This window comes from Ambystoma mexicanum, unplaced genomic scaffold, assembly GCF_040938575.1.
Source record: "Ambystoma mexicanum isolate Mex_15411 unplaced genomic scaffold, UKY_AmexF1_1 Mex_scaf10, whole genome shotgun sequence".
Taxonomy (NCBI): Eukaryota; Metazoa; Chordata; class Amphibia; order Caudata; family Ambystomatidae; genus Ambystoma; species Ambystoma mexicanum.
The window spans coordinates 2010001-2017500 of record NW_027182325.1 but is presented as its reverse complement, the minus strand read 5'-3'; the positions used below and the strand labels follow the sequence as shown (position 1 = coordinate 2017500).

The 7500-nt window shown below is 47.3% G+C and overlaps 21 non-coding genes and 5 pseudogenes across 21 annotated transcripts in view; all 26 read right to left on the bottom strand.

Annotated features, from left to right (window-relative positions):
• Positions 1 to 69, bottom strand: part of LOC138540583 (5S ribosomal RNA) — a 119-nt gene extending 50 nt beyond the window's left edge. Inside the window, exon 1 of the ribosomal RNA XR_011288626.1 lies at positions 1 to 69. This exon is cut by the window's left edge and continues 50 nt beyond it. This is a non-coding gene — a ribosomal RNA (5S ribosomal RNA).
• A 106-nt stretch (positions 70 to 175) lies between these two features.
• On the bottom strand, positions 176 to 294 carry LOC138550269 (5S ribosomal RNA). The gene has a single exon (XR_011294025.1). It is a non-coding gene; the product is annotated as a 5S ribosomal RNA (ribosomal RNA).
• A 106-nt stretch (positions 295 to 400) lies between these two features.
• Positions 401 to 519, bottom strand: LOC138542151 (5S ribosomal RNA). The gene has a single exon (XR_011290139.1). It is a non-coding gene; the product is annotated as a 5S ribosomal RNA (ribosomal RNA).
• Positions 520 to 625: 106 nt separating this feature from the next.
• LOC138538709 (5S ribosomal RNA) lies at positions 626 to 744 on the bottom strand. The gene has a single exon (XR_011286798.1). It is a non-coding gene; the product is annotated as a 5S ribosomal RNA (ribosomal RNA).
• Positions 745 to 1198: 454 nt separating this feature from the next.
• LOC138543538 (5S ribosomal RNA) lies at positions 1199 to 1307 on the bottom strand (annotated as a pseudogene).
• A 105-nt stretch (positions 1308 to 1412) lies between these two features.
• On the bottom strand, positions 1413 to 1531 carry LOC138549603 (5S ribosomal RNA). The gene has a single exon (XR_011293381.1). It is a non-coding gene; the product is annotated as a 5S ribosomal RNA (ribosomal RNA).
• Positions 1532 to 1637: 106 nt separating this feature from the next.
• Positions 1638 to 1756, bottom strand: LOC138541997 (5S ribosomal RNA). Its single transcript, XR_011289989.1, has one exon. It is a non-coding gene; the product is annotated as a 5S ribosomal RNA (ribosomal RNA).
• Positions 1757 to 1862: 106 nt separating this feature from the next.
• On the bottom strand, positions 1863 to 1971 carry LOC138544406 (5S ribosomal RNA; annotated as a pseudogene).
• Positions 1972 to 2077: 106 nt separating this feature from the next.
• LOC138541986 (5S ribosomal RNA) lies at positions 2078 to 2196 on the bottom strand. The gene has a single exon (XR_011289978.1). It is a non-coding gene; the product is annotated as a 5S ribosomal RNA (ribosomal RNA).
• Positions 2197 to 2302: 106 nt separating this feature from the next.
• On the bottom strand, positions 2303 to 2421 carry LOC138549493 (5S ribosomal RNA). Its single transcript, XR_011293276.1, has one exon. It is a non-coding gene; the product is annotated as a 5S ribosomal RNA (ribosomal RNA).
• A 463-nt stretch (positions 2422 to 2884) lies between these two features.
• On the bottom strand, positions 2885 to 2993 carry LOC138545066 (5S ribosomal RNA; annotated as a pseudogene).
• A 106-nt stretch (positions 2994 to 3099) lies between these two features.
• LOC138539135 (5S ribosomal RNA) lies at positions 3100 to 3218 on the bottom strand. Its single transcript, XR_011287212.1, has one exon. It is a non-coding gene; the product is annotated as a 5S ribosomal RNA (ribosomal RNA).
• A 106-nt stretch (positions 3219 to 3324) lies between these two features.
• LOC138549591 (5S ribosomal RNA) lies at positions 3325 to 3443 on the bottom strand. The gene has a single exon (XR_011293370.1). It is a non-coding gene; the product is annotated as a 5S ribosomal RNA (ribosomal RNA).
• Positions 3444 to 3549: 106 nt separating this feature from the next.
• On the bottom strand, positions 3550 to 3668 carry LOC138548457 (5S ribosomal RNA). Its single transcript, XR_011292259.1, has one exon. It is a non-coding gene; the product is annotated as a 5S ribosomal RNA (ribosomal RNA).
• A 106-nt stretch (positions 3669 to 3774) lies between these two features.
• Positions 3775 to 3893, bottom strand: LOC138541565 (5S ribosomal RNA). The gene has a single exon (XR_011289569.1). It is a non-coding gene; the product is annotated as a 5S ribosomal RNA (ribosomal RNA).
• A 106-nt stretch (positions 3894 to 3999) lies between these two features.
• LOC138539935 (5S ribosomal RNA) lies at positions 4000 to 4118 on the bottom strand. The gene has a single exon (XR_011287994.1). It is a non-coding gene; the product is annotated as a 5S ribosomal RNA (ribosomal RNA).
• A 106-nt stretch (positions 4119 to 4224) lies between these two features.
• LOC138538708 (5S ribosomal RNA) lies at positions 4225 to 4343 on the bottom strand. Its single transcript, XR_011286797.1, has one exon. It is a non-coding gene; the product is annotated as a 5S ribosomal RNA (ribosomal RNA).
• A 465-nt stretch (positions 4344 to 4808) lies between these two features.
• Positions 4809 to 4920, bottom strand: LOC138545862 (5S ribosomal RNA; annotated as a pseudogene).
• Positions 4921 to 5025: 105 nt separating this feature from the next.
• On the bottom strand, positions 5026 to 5144 carry LOC138549579 (5S ribosomal RNA). Its single transcript, XR_011293359.1, has one exon. It is a non-coding gene; the product is annotated as a 5S ribosomal RNA (ribosomal RNA).
• A 106-nt stretch (positions 5145 to 5250) lies between these two features.
• Positions 5251 to 5369, bottom strand: LOC138541974 (5S ribosomal RNA). Its single transcript, XR_011289966.1, has one exon. It is a non-coding gene; the product is annotated as a 5S ribosomal RNA (ribosomal RNA).
• Positions 5370 to 5475: 106 nt separating this feature from the next.
• On the bottom strand, positions 5476 to 5594 carry LOC138542460 (5S ribosomal RNA). The gene has a single exon (XR_011290441.1). It is a non-coding gene; the product is annotated as a 5S ribosomal RNA (ribosomal RNA).
• Positions 5595 to 6057: 463 nt separating this feature from the next.
• Positions 6058 to 6166, bottom strand: LOC138546436 (5S ribosomal RNA; annotated as a pseudogene).
• A 106-nt stretch (positions 6167 to 6272) lies between these two features.
• Positions 6273 to 6391, bottom strand: LOC138547976 (5S ribosomal RNA). The gene has a single exon (XR_011291797.1). It is a non-coding gene; the product is annotated as a 5S ribosomal RNA (ribosomal RNA).
• A 106-nt stretch (positions 6392 to 6497) lies between these two features.
• On the bottom strand, positions 6498 to 6616 carry LOC138550878 (5S ribosomal RNA). The gene has a single exon (XR_011294620.1). It is a non-coding gene; the product is annotated as a 5S ribosomal RNA (ribosomal RNA).
• A 106-nt stretch (positions 6617 to 6722) lies between these two features.
• Positions 6723 to 6841, bottom strand: LOC138539934 (5S ribosomal RNA). The gene has a single exon (XR_011287993.1). It is a non-coding gene; the product is annotated as a 5S ribosomal RNA (ribosomal RNA).
• Positions 6842 to 6947: 106 nt separating this feature from the next.
• Positions 6948 to 7066, bottom strand: LOC138542244 (5S ribosomal RNA). The gene has a single exon (XR_011290231.1). It is a non-coding gene; the product is annotated as a 5S ribosomal RNA (ribosomal RNA).
• Positions 7067 to 7500: the final 434 nt, after the last annotated feature.

Sequence of the window (7500 nt, the reverse complement as noted above, 5' to 3'; positions counted from 1 at the left end):
AGGCCCGACACTGCTTAGCTTCCGAGATCAGACGAGATCGGGCGCAATCAGTGTGGTGTGGCCGTAGGCTCTGGGCCTAGTGAGTTTTGTACTTTTAAGCATCTAGTCAGCTAGACCTTGCAGTTTTGAAAGGCAATTGAGAAATGGCTCACTTCCTGAACTTGGAGCACAAAAAAGCCTACAGCACCTGGTATTCCCAGGCGGTCTCCCATCCAGGTACTAACGAGGCCCGACACTGCTTAGCTTCCGAGATCAGACGAGATCGGGCGCATTCAGTGTGGTGTGGCCGTAGGCTCTGGTTCTTGTGAGTTTTGTACTTTTAAGCATCTAGTCGGCTAGACCTTGCAGTTTTGAAAGGCAATTGAGAAATGGCTCACTTCCTGAACTTGGAGTACAAAAAAGCCTACAGCACCTGGTATTCCCAGGCGGTCTTCCATCCAGGTACTAACTAGGCCCGACACTGCTTAGCTTCTGAGATCAGACGAGATCAGTCACATTCAGTGTGGTGTGGCCGTAGGCTCTGGGCCTCGTGAGTTTTGTACTTTTAAGCATCTAGTCGGCTAGACCTTGCAGTTTTAAAAGGCAATTGAGAAAGGGCTCACTTCCTGAACTTGGAGCACAAAAAAGCCTACAGCACCTGGTATTCCCAGGCGGTCTCCCATCCAGGTACTAACTAGGCCTGACACTGCTTAACTTCCGAGATCAGTCGAGATCGGGTGCATTCAGTGTGGTGTGGCCGTAGGCTCTAGGAATGCTAAGAATATTACTCTTATGCATTTGCATTTAGTAAGCTAAGCCATGCAGCCACTTGCAACATGATACCACGCTCATCGCTCGATCAGGCGAGATATATAAGACTGGTGGGCCCATTCAGGACTCCTATGTCTGGTAGGATAACTTTAATTCATCCATCCTGTGTCTGTTGCAGGGAGGTGGAGAGAACAATCAACACAATAATGGTTTTCTTTCATGCCTCTTGAAGGACTCAATATTCTCTGTACTGCATTACATGTGAAAGTTGATTTATTACCCATGAACACACTACCTGTATGCTAATTCTATGTAAAAAGGTAGCTCCAGCCCTCATGATGTTGTCCAACATTTCCGCTATAAAACGGGATACAATTATTTTGGAAACATACCAAATTTGAAAAATAATTGAGAAGTTGCGCAATTACTAATCATGGAGCACAAAAAAAGCCTACAGCACCTGGTATTCCCAGGCAGTCTCCCATCCAGGTACTAACTAGGCCCGACCCTGCTTAGCTTCCGAGATCGGGCGCATTCAGTGTGGTGTGGCCGTAGGCTCTGGGCCTAGTGAGTTTGTACTTTTAAGCATCTAGTCGGCTAGACCTTGCAGTTTTGAAAGGCAATTGTGAAATGGCTCACTTCCTGAACTTGGAGCACAAAAAAGCCTACAGCACCTGGTATTCCCAGGTGGTCTCCCATCCAGGTACTAACTAGGCCCGACACTGCTTAGCTTCCGAGATCAGACGAGATCGGGCGCATTCAGTGTGGTGTGGCCGTAGGCTCTGGGCCTAGTGAGTTTTGTACTTTTAAGCATCTAGTCGGCTAGACCTTGCAGTTTTGAAAGGCAATTGAGAAATGGCTCACTTCCTGAACTTGGAGTACAAAAAAGCCTACAGCACCTGGTATTCCCAGGCGGTCTCCCATCCAGGTACTAACTAGGCCCGACACTGCTTAGCTTCTGAGATCAGACGAGATCAGGCGCATTCAGTGTGGTGTGGCCGTAGGCTCTGGGCCTAGTGAGTGTTGTACTTTTAAGCATCTAGTCGGCTAGACCTTGCAGTTTTAAAAGGCAATTGAGAAAGGGCTCACTTCCTGAACTTGGAGCACAAAAAAGCCTACAGCACCTGGTATTCCCAGGCGGTCTCCCATCCAGATACTAACGAGGCCCGACACTGCTTAGCTTCCGAGATCGGGCGCATTCAGTGTGGTGTGGCCGTAGGGTCTGGGCCTTGTGAGTTTTGTACTTTTAAGCATCTAGTCGGCTAGACCTTGCAGTTTTGAAAGGCAATTGAGAAATGGCTCACTTCCTGAACTTGGAGTACAAAAAAGCCTACAGCACCTGGTATTCCCAGGCGGTCTCCCATCCAGGTACTAACTAGGCCCGACACTGCTTAGCTTCTGAGATCAGACGAGATCAGGCGCATTCAGTGTGGTGTGGCCGTAGGCTCTGGGCCTAGTGAGTTTTGTACTTTTAAGCATCTAGTCGGCTAGACCTTGCAGTTTTGAAAGGCAATTGAGAAAGGGCTCACTTCCTGAACTTGGAGCACAAAAAAGCCTACAGCACCTGGTATTCCCAGGCGGTCTCCCATCCAGGTACTAACTAGGCCTAACACTGCTTAACTTCCGAGATCAGACGAGATCGGGTGCATTCAGTGTGGTGTGGCCATAGGCTCTAGGAATGCTAAGAATATTACTCTTATGCATTTGCATTTAGTAAGCTAAGCCATGCAGCCACTTGCAACATGATACCACGCTCATCGCTCGATCAGGCTCGATCAGGCGAGATATATAAGACTGGTGGGCCCATTCAGGACTCCTATGTCTGGTAGGATAACTTTAATTCATCCATCCTGTGTCTGTTGCAGGGAGGTGGAGAGAACAATCAACACAATAATGGTTTTCTTTCATGCCTCTTGAAGGACTCAATATTCTCTGTACTGCATTACATGTGAAAGTCGATTTATTACCCATGAACACACTACCTGTATGCTAATTCTATGTAAAAAGGTAGCTCCAGCCCTCATGATGTTGTCCAACATTTCCGCTATAAAACGGGATACAATTATTTTGGAAACATACCAAATTTGAAAAATAATTGAGAAGTTGCGCAATTACTAATCATGGAGCACAAAAAAGCCTACAGCACCTGGTATTCCCAGGCAGTCTCCCATCCAGGTACTAACTAGGCCTGACCCTGCTTAGCTTCCGAGATCGGGCGCATTCAGTGTGGTGTGGCCGTAGGCTCTGGGCCTAGTGAGTTTTGTACTTTTAAGCATCTAGTCGGCTAGACCTTGCAGTTTTGAAAGGCAATTGTGAAATGGCTCACTTCCTGAACTTGGAGCACAAAAAAGCCTACAGCACCTGGTATTCCCAGGTGGTCTCCCATCCAGGTACTAACTAGGCCTGACACTGCTTAGCTTCCGAGATCAGACGAGATCGGGCGCAATCAGTGTGGTGTGGCCGTAGGCTCTGGGCCTAGTGAGTTTTGTACTTTTAAGCATCTAGTCAGCTAGACCTTGCAATTTTGAAAGGCAATTGAGAAATGGCTCACTTCCTGAACTTGGAGCACAAAAAAGCCTACAGCACCTGGTATTCCCAGGTGGTCTCCCATCCAGGTACTAACTAGGCCCGACACTGCTTAGCTTCCGAGATCAGACGAGATCGGGCGCATTCAGTGTGGTGTGGCCGTAGGCTCTGGGCCTAGTGAGTTTTGTACTTTTAAGCATCTAGTCGGCTAGACCTTGCAGTTTTGAAAGGCAATTGAGAAATGGCTCACTTCCTGAACTTGGAGCACAAAAAAGCCTACAGCACCTGGTATTCCCAGGTGGTCTCCCATCCAGGTACTAACTAGGCCCGACACTGCTTAGCTTCCGAGATCAGACGAGATCGGGAGCAATCAGTGTGGTGTGGCCGTAGGCTCTGGGCCTAGTGAGTTTTGTACTTTTAAGCATCTAGTCAGCTAGACCTTGCAGTTTTGAAAGGCAATTGAGAAATGGCTCACTTCCTGAACTTGGAGCACAAAAAAGCCTACAGCACCTGGTATTCCCAGGCGGTCTCCCATCCAGGTACTAACGAGGCCCGACACTGCTTAGCTTCCGAGATCAGACGAGATCGGGCGCATTCAGTGTGCTGTGGCCGTAGGCTCTGGTTCTTGTGAGTTTTGTACTTTTAAGCATCTAGTCGGCTAGACCTTGCAGTTTTGAAAGGCAATTGAGAAATGGCTCACTTCCTGAACTTGGAGTACAAAAAAGCCTACAGCACCTGGTATTCCCAGGCGGTCTTCCATCCAGGTACTAACTAGGCCCGACACTGCTTAGCTTCTGAGATCAGACGAGATCAGGCACATTCAGTGTGGTGTGGCCGTAGGCTCTGGGCCTAGTGAGTTTTGTACTTTTAAGCATCTAGTCGGCTAGACCTTGCAGTTTTAAAAGGCAATTGAGAAAGGGCTCACTTCCTGAACTTGGAGCACAAAAAAGCCTACAGCACCTGGTATTCCCAGGCGGTCTCCCATCCAGGTACTAACTAGGCCTGACACTGCTTAACTTCCGAGATCAGTCGAGATCGGGTGCATTCAGTGTGGTGTGGCCGTAGGCTCTAGGAATGCTAAGAATATTACTCTTATGCATTTGCATTTAGTAAGCTAAGCCATGCAGCCACTTGCAACATGATACCACGCTCATCGCTCGATCAGCGCTCGATCAGGCGAGATATATAAGACTGGTGGGCCCATTCAGGACTCCTATGTCTGGTAGGATAACTTTAATTCATCCATCCTGTGTCTGTTGCAGGGAGGTGGAGAGAACAATCAACACAATAATGGTTTTCTTTCATGCCTCTTGAAGGACTCAATATTCTCTGTACTGCATTACATGTGAAAGTTGATTTATTACCCATGAACACACTACCTGTATGCTAATTCTATGTAAAAAGGTAGCTCCAGCCCTCATGATGTTGTCCAACATTTCCGCTATAAAACGGGATACAATTATTTTGGAAACATACCAAATTTGAAAAATAATTGAGAAGTTGCGCAATTACTAATCATGGAGCACAAAAAAAGCCTACAGCACCTGGTATTCCCAGGCAGTCTCCCATCCAGGTACTAACTAGGCCCGACCCTGCTTAGCTTCCGAGATCGGGCGCATTATTCAGTGTGGTGTGGCCGTAGGCTCTGGGCTTAGTGAGTTTGTACTTTTAAGCATCTAGTCGGCTAGACCTTGTAGTTTTGAAAGGCAATTGTGAAATGGCTCACTTCCTGAACTTGGAGCACAAAAAAGCCTACAGCACCTGGTATTCCCAGGTGGTCTCCCATCCAGGTACTAACTAGGCCCGACACTGCTTAGCTTCCGAGATCAGACGAGATCGGGCGCATTCAGTGTGGTGTGGCCGTAGGCTCTGGGCCTAGTGAGTTTTGTACTTTTAAGCATCTAGTCGGCTAGACCTTGCAGTTTTGAAAGGCAATTGAGAAATGGCTCACTTCCTGAACTTGGAGTACAAAAAAGCCTACAGCACCTGGTATTCCCAGGCGGTCTCCCATCCAGGTACTAACTAGGCCCGACACTGCTTAGCTTCTGAGATCAGACGAGATCAGGCGCATTCAGTGTGGTGTGGCCGTAGGCTCTGGGCCTAGTGAGTGTTGTACTTTTAAGCATCTAGTCGGCTAGACCTTGCAGTTTTAAAAGGCAATTGAGAAAGGGCTCACTTCCTGAACTTGGAGCACAAAAAAGCCTACAGCACCTGGTATTCCCAGGCGGTCTCCCATCCAGGTAGTAACTAGGCCTGACACTGCTTAACTTCCGAGATCAGACAAGATCGGGTGCATTCAGTGTGGTGTGGCCATAGGCTCTAGGAATGCTAAGAATATTACTCTTATGCATTTGCATTTAGTAAGCTAAGCCATGCAGCCACTTGCAACATGATACCACGCTCATCGCTCGATCAGGCTCGATCAGGCGAGATATATAAGACTGGTGGGCCCATTCAGGACTCCTATGTCTGGTAGGATAACTTTAATTCATCCATCCTGTGTCTGTTGCAGGGAGGTGGAGAGAACAATCAACACAATAATGGTTTTCTTTCATGCCTCTTGAAGGACTCAATATTCTCTGTACTGCATTACATGTGAAAGTCGATTTATTACCCATGAACACACTACCTGTATGCTAATTCTATGTAAAAAGGTAGCTCCAGCCCTCATGATGTTGTCCAACATTTCCGCTATAAAACGGGATACAATTATTTTGGAAACATACCAAATTTGAAAAATAATTGAGAAGTTGCGCAATTACTAATCATGGAGCACAAAAAAGCCTACAGCACCTGGTATTCCCAGGCAGTCTCCCATCCAGGTACTAACTAGGCCTGACCCTGCTTAGCTTCCGAGATCGGGCACATTCAGTGTGGTGTGGCCGTAGGCTCTGGGCCTAGTGAGTTTTGTACTTTTAAGCATCTAGTCGGCTAGACCTTGCAGTTTTGAAAGGCAATTGTGAAATGGCTCACTTCCTGAACTTGGAGCACAAAAAAGCCTACAGCACCTGGTATTCCCAGGTGGTCTCCCATCCAGGTACTAACTAGGCCCGACACTGCTTAGCTTCCGAGATCAGACGAGATCGGGCGCAATCAGTGTGGTGTGGCCGTAGGCTCTGGGCCTAGTGAGTTTTGTACTTTTAAGCATCTAGTCAGCTAGACCTTGCAGTTTTGAAAGGCAATTGAGAAATGGCTCACTTCCTGAACTTGGAGCACAAAAAAGCCTACAGCACCTGGTATTCCCAGGCGGTCTCCCATCCAGGTACTAACGAGGCCCGACACTGCTTAGCTTCCGAGATCAGACGAGATCGGGCGCATTCAGTGTGGTGTGGCTGTAGGCTCTGGTTCTTGTGAGTTTTGTACTTTTAAGCATCTAGTCGGCTAGACCTTGCAGTTTTGAAAGGCAATTGAGAAATGGCTCACTTCCTGAACTTGGAGTACAAAAAAGCCTACAGCACCTGGTATTCCCAGGCGGTCTTCCATCCAGGTACTAACTAGGCCCGACACTGCTTAGCTTCTGAGATCAGACGAGATCAGGCACATTCAGTGTGGTGTGGCCGTAGGCTCTGGGCCTAGTGAGTTTTGTACTTTTAAGCATCTAGTCGGCTAGACCTTGCAGTTTTAAAAGGCAATTGAGAAAGGGCTCACTTCCTGAACTTGGAGCACAAAAAAGCCTACAGCACCTGGTATTCCCAGGCGGTCTCCCATCCAGGTACTAACTAGGCCTGACACTGCTTAACTTCAGAGATCAGTCGAGATCGGGTGCATTCAGTGTGGTGTGGCCGTAGGCTCTAGGAATGCTAAGAATATTACTCTTATGCATTTGCATTTAGTAAGCTAAGCCATGCAGCCACTTGCAACATGATACCACGCTCATCGCTCGATCAGGCTCGATCAGGCGAGATATATAAGACTGGTGGGCCCATTCAGGACTCCTATGTCTGGTAGGATAACTTTAATTCATCCATCCTGTGTCTGTTGCAGGGAGGTGGAGAGAACAATCAACACAATAATGGTTTTCTTTCATGCCTCTTGAAGGACTCAATATTCTCTGTACTGCATTACATGTGAAAGTTGATTTATTACCCATGAACACACTACCTGTATGCTAATTCTATGTAAAAAGGTAGCTCCAGCCCTCATGATGTTGTCCAACATTTCCGCTATAAAACGGGATACAATTATTTTGGAAACATACCAAATTTGAAAAATAATTGAGAAGTT